Raw genomic sequence first — 19524 nt, 5'->3', positions numbered from 1 at the left:
TATCTCTTATCAGAATCAAATGAGCTTCTCACAACATGAACTATAACTCACCTAGCATGGAGGAATGCCTTTAAATCATGTCCAACCAAGCTCTAAGGTCATCAACCAATCTTTTCTTCATCAAAGTATAGTCTCTTTGCCAAATCCATCAAGGTCTCCAAGTATGGGGCATCATCGTCAATCTCCATGGGTTCGGAGTCGAACACCATGTCTTCTACTGATATGGCCCATAGTTGACTTTCACTTTTACTTCGGGTCTTCGGACCTACAAATAATAGAGTTTCCGGGTTAAGGTTAGGGCCGGATTTCACAAAGATGACCAGAAGAATCTTTGATTTCAACTCATGTAAAAGGCACGGCATGTTTAAGTAGTTGAAGGGAGCCGAGGCTAGCTCATCTTCCTTATCTTCTTCTTTATCTTTATCTTTTTCTTCTTTTGCTTCTCCTAATACTTCTTTGTCAATCACTTGAATTGTAACTTCCTGAATTGAGATCACCGGAGGTGAAGCCAAAGGCATAGCCAGAAGTGATTTTAATTCAGCTGTGGAGAAACTTCTTGATAAACCAATAGGTAGGTGGACTACAGTTAGGCTATCATAAGAAAGCCGTGGGTTGTAGCAGAGAATTTGATCATCACCTTCATAATTTTGGCAAAAGCCAGTTTGATGGATAATCTTCCCACGTTTATCATAGAGAACATTGACTTCATATTTAACCTCAACAGAATGCCATTCATTGGTAAGAAGCTGGATGAAAGTTTGTCATAGAATAGGCTTGTTGATATCAAAGACTATTCTGATATGAACAACATTACCTGCAAGTCCCAAGTCCTTGGGGTTCCTTTGAATATCAAGGACCTTTCCTACCTTAGAGGCTGCCAATATAATCCCATTATAAGAGACATTATTGAAGGGGATGCCCCATAACTGAATCCAAAGCAGAATTGGAGGAAGCTTAGAGGTTTTCCAGTTGTCTAGCAGGGGAAGCAGAGCTAAGTGCAGAATGAAGCTTCCAAGCCACCAAGGAGACATGGAAAGAACAGAGTTTCAGTGAAGTTCGATATGAAGACCAGCTTTAAAGTTATCTCTTCCAACTCCAGTTATAGAGACAACACCAAGATGAAGCCATTCATCAGATAGTTGCTTGCAGGGGGTGGTGATGAGTTCTCTTGGAAAGCCAAGAGCAAAGCCATACAGCACCAGATCAGTAGAATTTTCCTCAAAAGAGACCCAGAGGGATGAAGTAATGCTCTTGAAGGTTCCACTGCTTTCTAGGAGTCACTGCATATGCCTCTACAGGGATCACAACCTTTAGATGAGTTCTTAGGAAAGCCCAGACTTTGGGGTCCAGGGAAGCTACCAGGTCAAGGGCCAAAGGGTGGATGGAGTGCTACCTTCTCATGCTGAACATGTGAGGTAGAGCTTGGAAATAGGGGAGTGTGATAGTTGAGGAAGCAAGAAGCAGGAAGCAAGAGACAAAATGGAACTTACGTTTGTTGTTTCTATTTTTGGTGAAGGGGTTAGCAGGGTGTAAATGTGATGGGATTTGGGTGGGTTAGAGGAGAGTAAATTTAGGGAAGCAATGAAGTGGTGGGTAGGATGAAGCCTCAGCTTCCGAAAATTCAAACCTGCATAAGCCAGAGCCATAAACCTTGCATTAAAAACTTACCTTGAGACAAGGTGGCTTAATATTTCAAGCATCAAAGGATCAAAGTTAAGAGAATCAAATGGGTTTCAAGCGAGAAAAACTTGATGATGTGGAAGTTGATGAACCAGTGAGCCCTACTGGTTTAAACTTCAATAGTTCTGTACTCTCCATCTACATTCTTGCAATTATAGAAATTAATGTCCCCATTGTTAAGTGAACACATGACCTCAATATGAGATCATAATCATAGTTATAGAATATGTTATCTATACAATATGTGAAAATAATACTAATGTACTATACTCTAACACCCTCCCGCAAAGTCAAGGGTCCCTCAAGAACCTTGAGTTTGGAGTGTAGAATACCAAAACGAGCGGATGAGAGAGCTTTAGTGAGAACCTCAACAAGTTGGTCAGTAGTAGAGACATATCGAACATAAAGATCATGCTTAGCAACCTTGTCATGAACAAAATGAAAATCAACCTCGATATGCTTCGTTTGAGCATGAAAAACAGGGTTGGTTGACAAATAGGTTGCACCAATATTATCACACCATAAGATCAGAGGAGAAACTTGGGAGATCCCCAATTCCACTAGAAGAGACTGAATCTAGGTAAGCTCAGTAGTAGCAAGGGCCAAAGCATGATATTCACTCTCAGTACTAGAATGTGCAACAATAGACTGCTTCTTGGATTACGAAGAAACCAGATTGGAGCCTAGGTAAATAAGATAACCACTTTGCGATTCTTGATCAATAGGGCAACCAGCCCAATCAGCATCAGAATAGGCCTCTAAAAGGGTAGAAGAAGATGGCGTGAGATGAAGGCCAAACAATAAAGTACCCTTCAAGTAATGCAGCAATCTCTTAAGAGCAACCCAATGAACCTCCTGTGGAGATGCCAAAAATTGACAGAGCTTATTCATCGCATATGATAAATCAGGGCGAGTCAGAGTGACATATTGAAGACCACCAATTAAACTACGATATAGTGTGGGATCAGCCATCGGTTTATCAGATACATCAGAGAAGTGAAGAGAGGAGGACATAGGAGTAGAAATAGGCTTCGCATCCAATAAGCCATCTCGATCTAGAAGAGTAGTGATATATTTTTGTTGTGACGAAAGAATCCCAGTTTTGAGAGGAATGAGCTCAACACCCAAAAAATAACAAGCTGGGCCTAAGTATTTGAGAGCAACCTTAGAGGACAAAGTGTAAAGTAAAGCATCAATAGCATGCGAAGAAGGCCTAGTGATGGGTATATCACCAACATAGAAGGACATAAAAGGTTGTTGTAGGATGATGCCAAATGAACAATGAGGAATCGGTTTTAGAACCATCAAATCCATGTTGGAGAAGAAAGGTACTAACACGCTGAAACCATGCCCTAGGCGCCTATTTGAGGCCATGGAGGGATTTCTGCAGTTTGCAAACATATGAAGGATAGCAAGAGTTCACATACCTTGGTGGTTATTGCATATATACTTCTTTAGTTAGAGTACCATTTAAAAAAGCATTGTTGACATCAAACTATCAAAGAGGCCATTTGGAAGAGACAACCAAGGCAATAATAATGCGAATGGTAGTGGCTTTACCATGGGACTGAAAGTTTCATCATAGTCTAATCCATATTCTTGTGTATATCCCTTAGCCACCAAACGAGCCTTGTGGCGTTCTCTGCTCCCATCAGCCTTACGTTTGGCACGATAAAGCCACTTACACCTTATTAAGCGACAATCTAATGGTGGAGGGGTAAGTACCCAAGTGTGATTGGACAAAAGAGCATTAAACTCAGCATCCATGGCATTGTGCCAAACAAGTGGTTTAGATGTTTGACCATAACAAGTTGGTTCTTCCTCAGTGGAGAGATTAGTAAGAAAAGCTACTGGAACTGGGTACCGAGAAGCATGGTAACTCTAAGGGACCTTTTGAATGCAGGTCTGCATCCATAGAACGAGTCACCATAGGGTGTGTGGAAGTCACAGTAGTATGGAAACGAATAGGCCTAGACAGAGAACTTGTATCCAATCCAATTGAAGTAAAAACATCATTAATAGAAATAGTCCCTGTTGAATGTTCATAGACAATCCCTATTTTATTTACATCTTTAGGACTGAAAGGAGGAGGCCCATTAAGAAAATCAGTATGATTTTTATCAAGCCCAACAATTAAAGCATCATTAGTAGGCCCATACGTGGACTGGGTGTTTGCTGTAGATTGATTCAGCTGGGTTGGAGCATCATCAACAAGCACGCCTTTCAGAAAAAGAGTAGAATCATTTGGAGGAACCACAGAGGATCACAAGCATGTACAACAACTTCATAATTTTCTGGCAGAGGACCCGAATCAGCTTCAGAATTTTCAGGTACAACAACCTTTGAAAGTGCTTTCTTCAAAACTGAAGCAGAATTTGAGAAGTCTTCTTGTAGTAGACTTGAATCAGGGATAACAACCATTGAAATTTCACTCAGAAACTGCAATTCAGGTGCAATAGCTGCTGAATGGTCTTGCATAAAACTGGGTGTAGGTGCTGGTGCTTCAGAAATGTCTCTTACAATATGCGGTTCAGAAACAATAGTATGAGTATTCCCATGTGAAGAATGAATAGCAGATGAACAATTATGAGAAGCTGAGTTGAAAAAGGTATGAGCAGGAAATGAAGGATAAGAAATATATAAAGGAGACTGTGATAAGGGAGAAGGGGGGAACAAGAGAAGGCAGTGAATGAAATGGAAAAGAAGATTCATAAAAAATAACATGACTAGAAATGACAACCTTTCCGATAGATAAAGATAGACATTCATACCCATGATGTTTAGGACTACAGCAGATAAAGACAAAGGCAGAAGACCTAAAATCAAGTTTGTGTTTATGAAAAGGTCTCAAGAATGGAAAACAACTACAACCAACACTTTAAGAAAGGTATAATTAGGATGTCAATTTAAAAGCTTAAGAAAAGGAGTGTCAGAATGTAAAGCAGTGGTAGGAAGACGATTAATAATGAAGACAGCAGTAGAAAAAGCCTCAGATTAAAACTTTAACAGTAAACCAGAATGAGCAAGCAAAGAAAGGCCTATTTCCACAATATGACGATGTTTACGTTCTACCCAACCGTTTTGTTCAGAGGTGTGAGGACAGGAAATGCAATGAAGAATACCACAAGACTGTAAAAATGTAATAAAACTCTGAAATTCCCCTCCCCAGTCAGATTGAAAACTTTTAAGAGAGCAAGAAAATTGATTTTCACAAGAGCTTTAAAGATTTGAAAAACTTGAAGAGCATCAGACTTTTTAGCAATGGTATAATGGTGTTTATAAACTTCCTGTGATGTTGCATAATAATTCTGTTAAAGCATTCTCTAGTATATGTGTTACTCCTAATGTTTGGCACTTTCGGCTGGGTCATGCTAGTTTTCCTATTGTAAATCGTATGATTAAGACATTTCATCTTCCTTCTTCTGGTTCTTGCTCCTCTTCTATTTGCTCTTCTTGTCAGCTAGGTAAATCTCATAGGTTACCTTTTAAATCTTATTCTACTACTACTATAGCCCCTCTTCAATTGGTCTATTCTGACTTATGGGGGCCTTTCACAGTTCTCTCCACTAAAGGCTATCATTATTATGTTTCCATCGTGGATGATTTTACCCGTCTTACATAGCTTTGATACCATGTTAAGTAAGTGAACACATGACCTCAATATGAATCATAATCTTATATTTATAGAATATGATATCTATACATATGTGAAAATAATACTAATGTACTATACTCTAACACCCGTCGATGCCTTACAGTTACATTCTCATCTTTTGCTTGACACTATTCCTCCCAATCAACCCACGCCTCCTCTATCATGGTATTCTTTTAGTTCCTTACAACACCTTAACAATGTTCCTTTGCTGGATTTCATTTTGTTTGATGGTTTTACAGGTTGTAGATGAGCATGGTGTGACGAAGCAATGGAAGAGGGTGGAATTGAAGCTGGAAGATCATGTTAATGTCCCAATATTTCCAGATGGGTTATCACTTGAATCTTACGATGAGTACTTGCAAGAGTATTTGTCATACATAGCCATGGAAAGTCTATTACAAAGCAGGCCCTTGTGGGATATTCACTTAATCAAGTACCCAACAAGTAAAGCAGCTGGAACTACAGTATCTAAGCTTCATCATTCTCTACGTGATGGCTTTTCACTCATGGCCGCTTTGTTTAATTGCTTGAGAAGAGTTGATAACCCTTCTCTTCCTTTAACTTTTCCTTCATGAAAGCATGTTTTGAGCTCTGATGGCCACGGAAACAGAATCTTTCAGAGGGTGAGTGACCTTCTCTTAACGGTGGTCAACGCTACCTCGGGACTTTGCATGGAGCATTCTGAAGAACAGTTTTTTGAAAGACGATAGGGCGCCAATCAGGTCTGCCCATGAGGGGCTGGAGTTCCCGCCAATCAGCATCTCAAGCGTTGCTTTCTGTCTTGACCATATCAAACAAATCAAGAACAAGCTTGGTGCGGTAATGTTGCCTTAACATGGGCTTGTTTGAGTAGTGAAGATCAAACACCATTTAAGTTTTCACAGAAGAATGCTTCACTTTAACCCATGATGTGTTCCATTGCCACTATAGCATATATCTTGAGAGAGATTCCAACTTGAATATATAATTCCAGACCCTCTATAAGAGATGATAGAGGCTTGTACTCTCTTCACACCTTTTCACTACAAATTTAGGAAGGGGCTTACTATTGAGCACTGACAAGGTAAATTCGACCAGAAATAGTCTGGAGTCTCCACCCTCAAGGATAGCGAAATGTGTTCTCCTCATAACTCTCCACCACACATTTAAAAGGGGTCTACCTCTGAGATTGAAAAGGTAAAGCAAAAGATAAACCCCCTCTCAAAAGTGAGATGAGAAATATTCCTTTGCCCAAGAAGTAAAGCATGTAGAGGATCCAATACCTTTCCGGCATAGTCTCCAGCATTCTTAATAATGAGGAAACCACTTCATCTCACAAAAGTCTAACTCATGTCCCAATCCAGGGAAACAATCCTAGCCAATCCATCAGGGAGCTCACAATAGGGGGTTCCACTCAAAGTACAGTGGACTTCATGCCTTTGGAGTCTCTTATAGACATCCTTGTACAGGACATAATCTAGACCCATATTGCATTATGGGAGCTTTTGTGCCTTCCGAAAATTTTTACTAGTCTCTTCAGCCACTTCAAAGGCCAATACTACTCAATGGTCCCCTTCTCCCAAATTAGTGTCAAACATATCATTTTTCCTGCTTACACTCATCTTATGATGCAATTGAAAGTTTTGCCCTACTCACTCTTATTTTCTTAATCCAGACTGTTAATGATGTGATTATTGGAATAATATTCTACAGAACACGGCTATACATTCACATTCAACAGCAGTGGTGGCCCTAAACACTAGAATCATTACTAATTAGCAATCACTCGAAGAGATGAATAAACCATGATCCAAGTCACCTTGGGGCAACCGCTTCACCTTCTTGCAAATGTCAATTCTTGGTTCAGCTGATCTAGAAACGGCAAACCCCGTTGAGTTCATCTACAAAGCACGAGAGACAACTAAGAGGAAAAGAGGGTCATTAGGGATTTATCTTACTGGTGGATTACTAGAAATGATGAGGAAAATCAGAGGCCCTGAGGCAAGTTGTAGATACATTAGTTCTTAATTAAAATTTGGAGAAGAGATTCTTCATTCACCTAGGTGGAAGAAATACTAAAATTTATTCTACCTACTTAATTTTGTGGGTTTGGAGAAATAGCTCAGTATACCCATAGCATAGTAAAGAACAGTAGCATGACGATAACAAATGTGATTGGGACAACGGAGAAAATGTCATTGGTTGATCATCCTCTTAGGGGGTATGTATTTCATGGCAACTGGTGTACCGGAAATTTATCAAGTCCATTTCCTTATCAGAAATGGATCATCCATTTCCTTGTAGATGTATAACATGGGTTCCTCAGGTAATAACTCTAAAACCTAGTTATTGTGCTTCAAAGTCATATTGTATAGCGAATTTGGGGTTCATGGGCTAGCCCAGTACAAACACGGATTTTTTTGGGTCTAGTATCAGGCTTAAGCCCATTCCTAGCCCATGAATCTTTATTCATAAGTAGGCAATTGGTAATGGTTCCATTATGAGAGACCAGTCTTGTGTAAAACCGTAATTACATTTTCTTTCAAGCTAAGAGACAGATAAAAAATGGATAAACCCATTATGGGAATATTTCTCAATTGTACCCACAATTTAAAAAATATATTATTCGAACAAGGACACAGATTGAGAGTAAGGTAAATGATGTGTGGGTGTTGTGTCATGAGACTTTTACCTTGGGACCATTCTATCAAGTAATTCTTTTTGTTTTTATAGTTTTTAATTATTATTATTCTTATTTTGGGTTTCTTCTTTAATAGATTATGTAAGATATGTTCTGTAAAACCTGTTCTTTGCACCACCCTTCTCACTGGTTCATCCTCTAAGAACAAAAGAACATACCATTTCAAGGAGTACCTACGACCCGTTCTTCCATGAATAAAAAAACACTAGGACTGTTCTCTAAGACCATTATCAAATGCATCGTAAGTGTTTAATTTGGTATTATGATTTGGATTTGTTACTTGAATGTAATAAGTGATATGAATTGATGAGAATTGCAGAGTCTTGTTATGACCTTAATGAGTTACTTGTGGAAGCTGAGAGTGGCAGTGGGAGCAGAAATATGTTTCATAAATTAGAGATTGTTTATTTCTTGTTTGGAAAATGCCATCACAAGGATATTTGAAGCAATTGCGTGAAGTCCTCTCGATTATTCTAAATAACTTTGGCTTCTCATTATCATATTTACCTTCTCTTTAACTATTGTTTGAAATTGAAATTCAGAAAACAGGCTTGGCTGTCATTTCTTCGTGTTGATTCTTGTTATCTCTTTAGGTTGATGAGTTCTGCAAAACTTGGACAAACAGTTATGTTAATCAAAATTTCCAATTTTCTTCCGCAAGTTAGAGTTTTATCTAATGCACCAAAAGTTCTTAATAAATGGAAAAATAATATCAACAAGTGAATCCAAATAATGGAAAAAATCAATTTGTGATTGATTTTGAATATAAATTTTTTTGTTCGATTACAATTCATGAATTAAAACCTTGGACTCAAAACCGAAATTAATTATATTCAAGTAGAAACCGTGCAAGTTTGTGCTTGCAGATCCAGATGACCATGGTTCTTCTTCACCCAACAATTTTGAACCTTTATGCATTAGTTTTTCTGACAGCAGACAAGATAACTTGAGATGAAGGATCCTATGAGACAGGTATAATAAGAGATTAAAGACAATAAATCACAAAAAGAAAGAGTTTGATAACCACAAAAACACCATATGGTACTGTAAAGGAGTGATCCATCATTACACATGTCACTATTTCCATGTATATCATTGCCTATAAATACCTTATGTAATCCTTTTGGTTAATTAAATGAAACTTCATAAATCTCACGGGGTATAAGAGGTTGTAGGTTTATTCGCAAAGTTTCTTGAGATCTCCACCTTTTCTTAATTTGTGTGTCTTTCATGCAGTCCACGCTTTCTTCTTGAACAACGTTTCTCTTATTCTTGTTATTTGCGAAACACTGTTAGGGTTTTCCTCAGCATTTTTCTTGATCAGCTTTGAGGTTTTTCATGGCGACTTCGTCTTCCTCACCAGTTTCTGCGTTTGTTACTCTGAACTTCACCCTACTTTTCCTCTGAAGCTTAATGCTTCTAATTACCTACTGTGGTGTGTGCAATTCGTACCGCTGTTGCATGGTCATAATCTCTTCGGCTTTATTGACGGCTCAAATGAGTCACAGGTTTCAAGGAACTAGTCTTGGAGCGTGTGACCATAGGATGGCAAGGAGCAAGAGCCAACGGTGGAGTCTCGCTCAAGGCCCTGTGTCTTTGTTGGTTATGCTTTGGCTCACAAGGGTTAAAACCGCTATAATCCCTACACTGGGAAGAATTTCATCTCCCGTCATCTGGGTTTTGAAGAAAAGATATTTCCGTATGGTCATCTGTAGAGAAATTCATGTCACTTTTCATTAGAGCATTGGCTCATTATTGATTTTTCCCCTACCCCACTATATCATCCCCACCCAACCCCAATAATTGTATCCCATTTGATGATATCCGTAGCCCTAATGTAATTCCTTTTTTGGTAAATTCCAATAATAGTGGAAACAACCCCACCCCTTCATTGGATCTTTATGCCCCGTAGTTGTCTCAGCTACCAATGCAGAGACTCTAGTGCCAGCTTGGGCCCGGCATCTCCGCTAGGCCCATTGATCCCATCTGGCTCACCAGGCTCACCCCAAGTGCATGGTTCATATGGCCTATCACCAGCTAGTTCTTCTAGTCCATTTGACTCAGCTGATTCTTTGACCATGACAAGCTTCTCTTGTCACACCCCATCTAACGGTATCGGATTTGCCCCAACAACCCATGGCTATGATCTACAGCCACAAGATTTCAGTTACGCTATTAGTAATAAATAAGACAAACAATTCTCATAATCAAGAGTAAAATGAAAAGTTCAATAATTAAGGAAGTAAAGGTTCCAAAATCCCAAGAATGAATACTGAATGAATCAAATAGGAAAATATTAGTAGAAGCAAAAAAAAAGTCTCATTATGGTTTACAATTATCTTTTAGCTTTTTAGGGTATTGCTCTTCAAATTTCTCTATGAAAGGAGTCATAAGACCCTCCTTCATTCCCTTATCCCAATGGCGAACAACGAGACCTCTATTCCCATCAATGGGCGCCGTAAGAGTACTCCATGCTTCCACGGGAAGCTTCGTGTTCATCGTAACTAGTTACCACTGGCGTCTTCTATATCTTTTCGATGGAATTCTCCCATGAATAGGAATTTTCTCTTGTTTTTGCAAAAGCATTTAAAGGAAAACAAAAGAAATCCACAAGGATGAGTTCTAATGAACTCCATAAAGTAACAATCACACATATACCAAGATTGCATAACATCAAGTTAATGTATAAGTATGGTATGCAAATATACACCTAAGAAGTATAACCATGCCAGTCTCTATCTAGGCAGTCATGCTTTAAGATATACACTAGTCCTCCTTTAGACAGGTCTCATCATTCTTGTCACACCCCACTCAGCCGGATCCCGACTCACCCCTTGGGGGTGATAACACTACAGGATCAGGTTTATAGTCAATCCATAACAACATAATACAATATAGCATAATCCAAGAACGAGAAGGGAAATAAGGTATCAAAAAGTTATTACAGTTATCCTCAAATCATAATTAAAGTTAGTGAATCTGAAGTTAGAGTTTGAAAGGAAGAAATTGTTAATAGCGCAAGTCTAGATATTGTTATCGATGATAGTCATGAGTACAAGTAATGCACCTGCCTAACAAATAAATAAACAACATAACTAATGACAACTAAGGCAACTACTCTCTCAGAAGATATCTCCAAGATCTCAGAAGGGCTAGACTCCGTAAGTGCAGTTCGAGCATGGACACGATTCTCCATGTGTATCTATGTCCTCTCCAGCTGGTCCCTTGAAGGACTCTACTGACGGCAGACCCTCAAAGTAGAAGGAGTCCTCATAACCTGTAGCAGAATCTAAAAGAAAATATACATCAAGGGATGAGTTTTAAAGAACTTAGTGAGGTTGACACAATCGCATATCACACAACAGTCACGCACATTTGTATATATATTATATGATTATAATGAAATAATGAATGTTGATGATAATGCAAATATTATCCTAGACCCTAGCAAATGTAGTCTCTATGGTAGACGCACATTAAGTTATAACACCAACCTCGTCTGGGCAGTCTAGTCACTCTCTCTCACGGCACTCAAACACGTCTTTTGGGTTCTCCACAATAATTGTGTCAAGTCACATCATATTGTGGCTGAGGTTTAGGTCACTACTCTCTCACCAACCATTGGTCTTAGAACTGATGTGTGTCAGGGATAAGCCTAGCCCAATGCAAAGCCAAGTAGGTCTCATACTACATGTGTTCCAGATACCTTCCTTTATGCCTAGTGCCCTATTGATTTGTGTATCCTTCCCACCTAGGAATGCCATTCTCCACATCACTCAGCCATCTTTTGGATTGTCATTCCTTAACCCTATGGTCATCCACATTTTTTGGGGCGGATGCCTCTCATGTCTCCTCATTGCACTCAAGTCGTCTTTTGTACGTCCCATGAACCCAACTTTAACATATGCAACCCAACCACTACATGATAACAATCGGCCTGCATGATGCTCACAGGACCTAGCCACTTCACCATCACGGGTCACTTGGCTTCAATACCCTTGCCGAAAGGGTAATATCACTTAATCGGGTTTACTAGCCAAACACATCTGGACACATTCCGACCATGCATCTAATGAGTCTATATGGGTGTAAAGGCATTAGGGGTAATGGGTGAACCCACAACCCGGGGTTGGTAGTGCAACACACCAAAAAGAAATACCTGATGCCGACCCCAACAAGTGACATACAAACTACAACAGGAAACAACATTATTCCCACCATAGGGTTCCTATCTCGCACGTACAAGTCGTAACATATACCCCACGTTGACGTCCACTGTGCCGAAATCTATTAATTCACTAGCAATCCCACTCAACCTATGTAAGTCTGGAGTAGGCACAAACGTCACACGCACAACCATCTCCATGACCAGAAGTAGTGGGACTCCACCAATCCCCGTTATTGGGAACGCACGCAGATAATGCCTCTGGCGTGAAGTCGGGCGTGGAAAGATCGACATTCTCAGATAATGCTGAATCTATAAAACATGTGTACATACAAAAGTGAGCTCATAGAGCCCAGTGGAGGGAAATATCTAAAGACCAAGCATAACAATATATCATGATATTATGATGTACAAACATATGCTCTAGCATACAATGCCTAGGTCCGTGAAGATTAAGCGCTACTCCGTTCGCGGTGCAATATTCTTCCAATACCCCCATAGGGTTTAATCATATTCACATAACCACAGGAATACCACCGGACCGTTGGGTTACTCACATTTCACCCTAGACAACCGCATTAGGCCCATGGGCTACTCACATTTCACCCACATCCCATTGGTTGACCAACACCTAATCCCTTGTTGGCAAGGGAAGTAGCACTCAGATATCCACTCCAGCCATGCAATTTACTATGATGATTATGCGGGGTCCAAAGCATGTTCCGTGTCCCATACCATAGTCATACAGCTGGCCTCGTATGCAATATAGAATTAGAACGAAATGCTTTCCACTATAATCAAGTCATTTCATACCCATCGTAGTAATGAATGTGGGACTACCAAGTGTACATTCGATGAGTGTAATACCCATCGTACACTTCTACCAGAGCGTGCGATCACACATCTAAGGTATTTCTCACACCATCACCAGAGGGTACGTATGAATCCATAATCATATACATATGCATTGCAACTATATAAAATATTATGCTCTGCCATGCATGTCCTAATTACATCAATTCTGCACATAATATATGCATGCTTGTATGACCAATAAAATAATATAAGGATCCATGATGCATGAGAGTCCTAAGTTCCCACTCACCAATTACTTGTTGGTTCCGCGTAATCCTCTTTAGAATTCAACTTAAGCTAGCTTACACGCACGCCTTCTCTTTCCTCTGTGAGCGAAAATCTTGCCAAACCCTCTTTCCCTCCTAGTCTCGTGTCAATATACGTGAGGGTTCAAGGTTTTTTATTTAAAGAATTCTACTGAATCAAGGTGTATTAATTTAAAAAAAAAATTTTAAATTTTTAATTTAAAAAAATAAATTTTCCCCCCCCCCCCCCCCCCCCTCCTCCCCCCCCCCCCCCCCCCCCCCCCCCCCCCCCCCCCCCCCCCCTTTTTTAAAATTAACTCCTTCAAAAATTTTTCTCCCCCCCCCCTTCCCCCCCCCCCCCCTTTCAAAATTCACCCCCCCCCCCTATTTTACCCCCCCAATTCCAATATGGGAAATTAGGTCGATACTTAACCCAAGAACCGGTTTTTCCTTAGGTAGTGAACCAATCGTGATAAAATAGACCAGAAATTAAACTCATAGAATTTAAAATATTTAAGCAGCGGAAGTCTATTGTAATAAACTGAAACATTTCCATTATTCTAAAATATCCAAAATAAAAGGGTTCGACTATTACATTTATCAAGTAGAACATTTCACACCAATTACATAATTATTTAAATATAGATAAAAACATATTTTATGTCCTTAACAAATAATATATGAATGAGGTTCATCAGCAATATGGACTTCTTCTGTATCACGACACAATTCTTCAAAGTCATGCCCTACACATTCACCATCTGGAGAAAAATATTTGGTAAGTTTCGAAAAACTTAGCAAGATCAAATCTAGCAAGATATCGACATGTTTGAAATAATACAAGAAATACAATCAAATGAAATAAATAATGCAATAATGCTAATGCAAAAGTTATTATTTATCTTATTTGGAAACAATACGATGCCCCATGCCGTTACATGGCTCGCACGCGTTATACAAACCTTGACATGCGTATTGCTCCATTTGGGATTCAACACATCATACCCCATGCCGTTACATGGCCTGCACGCGTTATACAGCCCTGATATGTGTGTTGATCCCTCCAGTGTTATCATGGGTTTTCCCAATAGGAAAGGATGAAGATTGATCCACGCCGTTACGTGGCCTGCGTGCGTTACACAGCCCTATCAACCCATCCAATTCTCTATCGGACCATGATAAATGGAAAAGTTTATGTCTTCTTCTTATAATGCAATATGCAATATGCAATGCAATGCCAAATCTTGATATTCATAGAAATTTATAAAAGACAATATTCACAGCAAGTCATAATATACAAAAAGAGATAGAATACAATGATTCAATTTTCATAGATGATAATGATTATCACTAGCAATCAAAATTAAGATGAAATCCAATAGTTCAATCTATAGATAACATATAGGATCTTCATTTGCAACATAAAATCAAATAATTCAATGATTCAAACAAGTAAATATACACGAAGGATTCTCACTAGCAATACATATCAATTACGAAATTATTCAAACAAGTGGATATAATGCAAGATTATCACTTGCCTTCACGATAGGTTCAAGATCACAATAGTGCAATGCTTTGAGTGGTCTAAGGAAACACAAATTAACACAAACGATTACAATGAAATGGATTCTGAATAAACTTAAAATTTCTATTTAATGAGCTCTCTCTCTCTCTCTCTCTCTCTTCTTTGGAAATCTCCCTCCCGTGAGACCAAGTCTCACCCTCTATTTATAAGCAAGAAGTTGATATAACGATTTAAATAATTTTAATCAAGTAAATTAATAAAACTAAACGTATTGATAAATTTTTAAAGAATTAAGTATTGATTATATAAAAGCTAATCTATTACTTTATATTTTAATTCTTAACGTATTCTATTTTCTTTACTTGATTATAAAGTATTGAATGAATTAAGATTATTAAACTAATAATAATAAATACTTAACTGATATTATAATTATTAACAAAGAATTAAGTATAGATTATATATAACAGCTAATTTATTACTTTATATTTTAACTCTTAACGTATTTTGTTTTCTTAAGTTTACAAAAAAATGAAGAGTTAATTTTCTTAAAGTATAAAAATGTTTAAGATCTATTAAGCTAACGATCATAATAAATATTTAACTAATAAATTATTTATTAGTTTAATATTTGAGTTTATTTAAGTAAATTGAAAAAAAAAGATTCACTTATTTGGTTTCATTAATTAATTAATTTATCATTACTTTATTATTTTCTAAAGAAATGATAATTACTATAAAACAAAATAACATATATAATTAAAAGATATAGTAAAAGATTATTTTATGAAAATTGACCAAAATACCCTTAGTAAAATCTAGGGGTATTACAGTCCCCCCTCCTTAAAAAAATTTCGTCCTCGAAATTTCAGAGTAGATAAGCAATAATAATAAAACTAATTCACTTATATCTACAAGAAGTGTTAAGTCACTTACATCACTAAGTCATGTGTCTCCATTGCTTGGATTGATAAAGAGGTGAGGATATCTAGTTCGTACATCCTCCTCTAACTCCCATGACGACTCGGAAATTCCATGGTTATTCCAAAGAACTTTTACATATGGAATGGTTCGTCGAAGGGCCCCATAAATTCTCCTCTAGGGTCAAAGCTTTCTCCAATAATTCTGCATTGGATGAATAACTAGCAATTGAGATTGGAGCTCTCAATGCAATGTTCAAGCCTCCTAAGAATCTCTTTATCTTCTTATCTTCCGTGTTGACTTGTTCAGGTACAAACATACTTAGATCTTCAAATTTCTTCCTATAGTTCAACACTGAGTCAGACCCCTGAACTAGGTGCAAGAATTCTGTTTCCTTTACTACCTTCACACTATTGGGAAAGTAACACTTATAAAAGGCAGCTACAAAATTGGTCCAAGTAATGGTGGGGTTAGAAGCTTCTAAGATTTGCTTTTGTGTCATCCACCAATTATGTGCTCCCTCCTGAAGCATAAATGTGGCACATGCAACCTTTTGAGAGTCGGTACAATTCAAGGCGGCAAAGATTTTCTCCATCTCTTGGATCCACCTGGCAGGCCAAAGAGCATCAGAAGCGACCCCCTTGAAGTTGGGTGGCCCAAGCTTTTTAAATCTTTCAAGCACTCTGCCTTGATCATCACCTTTAGTAGCGTGAATCTCATTTTGCCCTGCCCTATAGGCAAAATGACTTCCATTGCCACCCGAAACTTGTTGTTGCTTGAAGGTCATGAACTGAGTAAAAGCTCTCATGAGATCATTGGGGGCAACATTAGGTGTTAAAGGGGGTGGCGGTAATGAGGTATTACTTCCCCCCGGTGCTACATATTCGATGTTGTGTAGCGGGTTCTCCAAGATCAGTGCTTCCTCTTGGAAGAGTGATTCATTCTCAAGAGTTTGGGTATTTCTTTCAGTGTCCATTAGTGCCTATTTAATCAAAATACAAATGCCACTCAGAAGGTACTTCATATCTTTTAATAAAACAATACTACTAAAGACTTAGGAAAATAAATTATCAATAAAATAAATTTCATAGTAGAGATACATGAAAATATAGCATAAATTAACATTTATTTACAAATATAACATATTTGCAATAAAGAAATTAACAAAAATAAAAACATTTTAACTCAAAAAGTCCTAAGTGTATAAAAGACTCAAATTTTAACTAGTCTAAGATTCTTTTTTTTTTTTTTTTTTTTTTTTTTTTTTCTATAGTTTTACGTTTTCTAGGTTCAATCTAGCCTAAGGTTTTTGCTCTGATACCACTCTGTAACGCCCCGATTCCCAATATGGAAAATTAGGTCGATACTTAACCCAAGAACCGGTTTTTCCTTAGGTAGTGAACCAATCGTGATAAAATAGACCAGAAATTAAACTCATAGAATTTAAAATATTTAAGCAGCGGAAGTCTATTGTAATAAATTGAAACATTTCCATTATTCTAAAATATCCAAAATAAAAGGGTTCGACTATTACATTTATCAAGTAGAACATTTCACACCAATTACATAATTATTTAAATATAGATAAAAACATATTTTATGTCCTTAACAAATAATATATGAATGAGGTTCATCAGCAATATGGACTTCTTCTGTATCACGACACAATTCTTCAAAGTCATGCCCTACACATTCACCATCTGGAGAAAAATATTTGGTAAGTTTCAAAAAACTTAGCAAGATCAAATCTAGCAAGATATCGACATGTTTGAAATAATACAAGAAATACAATCAAATGAAATAAATAATGCAATAATGCTAATGCACAAGTTATTATTTATCTTATTTGGAAACAATACGATGCCCCATGCCGTTACATGGCCTGCACGCGTTATACAGCCTTGACATGCGTATTGCTCCATTTGGGATTCAACACATCATACCCCATGCCGTTACATGGCCTGCACGCGTTATACAGCCCTGATATGTGTGTTGATCTCTCCAGTGTTATCATGGGTTTTCCCAATAGGAAAGGATGAAGATTGATCTACGCCATTACGTGGCCTGCGCGCGTTACACAGCCCTATCAACCCATCCAATTCTCTATCGGACCATGATAAATGGAAAAGTTTATGTCTTCTTCTTATAATGCACTATGCAATATGCAATGCAATGCCAAATCTTGATATTCATAGAAATTTATAAAAGACAATATTCACAGCAAGTCATAATATACAAAAAGAGATAGAATACAATGATTCAATTTTCATAGATGATAATGATTATCACTAGCAATCAAAATTAAGATGAAATCCAATAGTTCAACCTATAGATAACATATAGGATCTTCATTTGCAACATAAATCAAATAACTCAATGATTCAAACAAGTAAATATACACGAAGGATTCTCACTAGCAATACATATCAATTACGAAATTATTCAAACAAGTGGATATAATGCAAGATTATCACTTGCTTTCACGATAGGTTCAAGATCACAATAGTGCAATGCTTTGAGTGGTCTAAGGAAACACAAATTAACACAAACGATTACAATGAAATGGATTCTGAATAAACTTAAAATTTCTATTTAATGAGCTCTCTCTCTCTCTCTCTCTCTCTCTCTCTTCTTTGGAAATCTCCCTCCCGTGAGACCAAGTCTCACCCTCTATTTATAAGCAAGAAGTTGATATAACGATTTAAATAATTTTAATCAAGTAAATTAATAAAACTAAACGTATTGATAAATTCTTAAAGAATTAAGTATTGAGTATATAAAAGCTAATCTATTACTTTATATTTTAATTCTTAACGTATTCTATTTTCTTTACTTGATTATAAAGTATTGAATGAATTAAGATTATTAAACTAATAATAATAAATACTTAACTGATATTATAATTATTAACAAAGAATTAAGTATAGATTATATATAAAAGCTAATTTATTACTTTATATTTTAACTCTTAACGTATTTTGTTTTCTTAAGTTTACAAAAAAATGAAGAGTTAATTTTCTTAAAGTATAAAAATGTTTAAGATCTATTAAGCTAACGATCATAATAAATATTTAACTAATAAATTATTTATTAGTTTAATATTTGAGTTTATTTAAGTAAATTGAAAAAAAAAGATTCACTTATTTGGTTTCATTAATTAATTAATTTATCATTACTTTATTATTTTCTAAAGAAATGATAATTACTATAAAACAAAATAACATATATAATTAAAAGATATAGTAAAAGATTATTTTATGAAAATTGACCAAAATACCCTTAGTAAAATCTAGGGGTATTACAACTATACGTGGAGCTAGGTACTCACATTTAAAATGTTGCCTCCTACCTAAGGTGACACATCAACTATCTAATTGCCACCTTCATTTAAGAATGACACTTCATCCTTAAATATACACCTCCACCTCACTTTCTTTTATAATCTTTAGTTCCCAGCATATTATTATTATACTATAGTTTTTACCATTAATTCTCATCTCCATGACAAAAGACTTCCTATTATTATTATATCATTATTTATATTATTCCTTTATAACCCAATCTCATTTGACCACGTCGATTCTCGCGTGGGATCAACCTCGAGTTCGCCTATTGGTACTTCTGGGTTCAAATTTTGTACTGATCATTTTCCCGTATTCGAATCAGTCTAATTCCACCAGATATGAGATCTATGAGCATTACTATGTATCGGTCATGAGGAAATAAAATAAATAAATTCTCAAATAATTAAATCGTACCTCTTTGGAATGACATTCTCGCAAAGGGTCTCCAGTG

The 19524-nt window shown here is 37.0% G+C and overlaps 1 pseudogene; it reads left to right on the top strand.

Annotated features, from left to right (window-relative positions):
- The first annotated feature begins 1726 nt into the window (after positions 1–1726).
- LOC149004822 (wax ester synthase/diacylglycerol acyltransferase 11-like) lies at positions 1727–8472 on the top strand (annotated as a pseudogene).
- The last annotated feature ends 11052 nt before the right edge of the window (positions 8473–19524 follow it).

This window comes from Hakea prostrata, chromosome 9 (assembly GCF_041222555.1).
Source record: "Hakea prostrata isolate BN-2017 chromosome 9, UWA_Hpros_2, whole genome shotgun sequence".
In the NCBI taxonomy this organism is placed as follows: domain Eukaryota; kingdom Viridiplantae; phylum Streptophyta; class Magnoliopsida; order Proteales; family Proteaceae; genus Hakea; species Hakea prostrata.
This window is presented reverse-complemented; position numbering and strand designations above follow the sequence as displayed.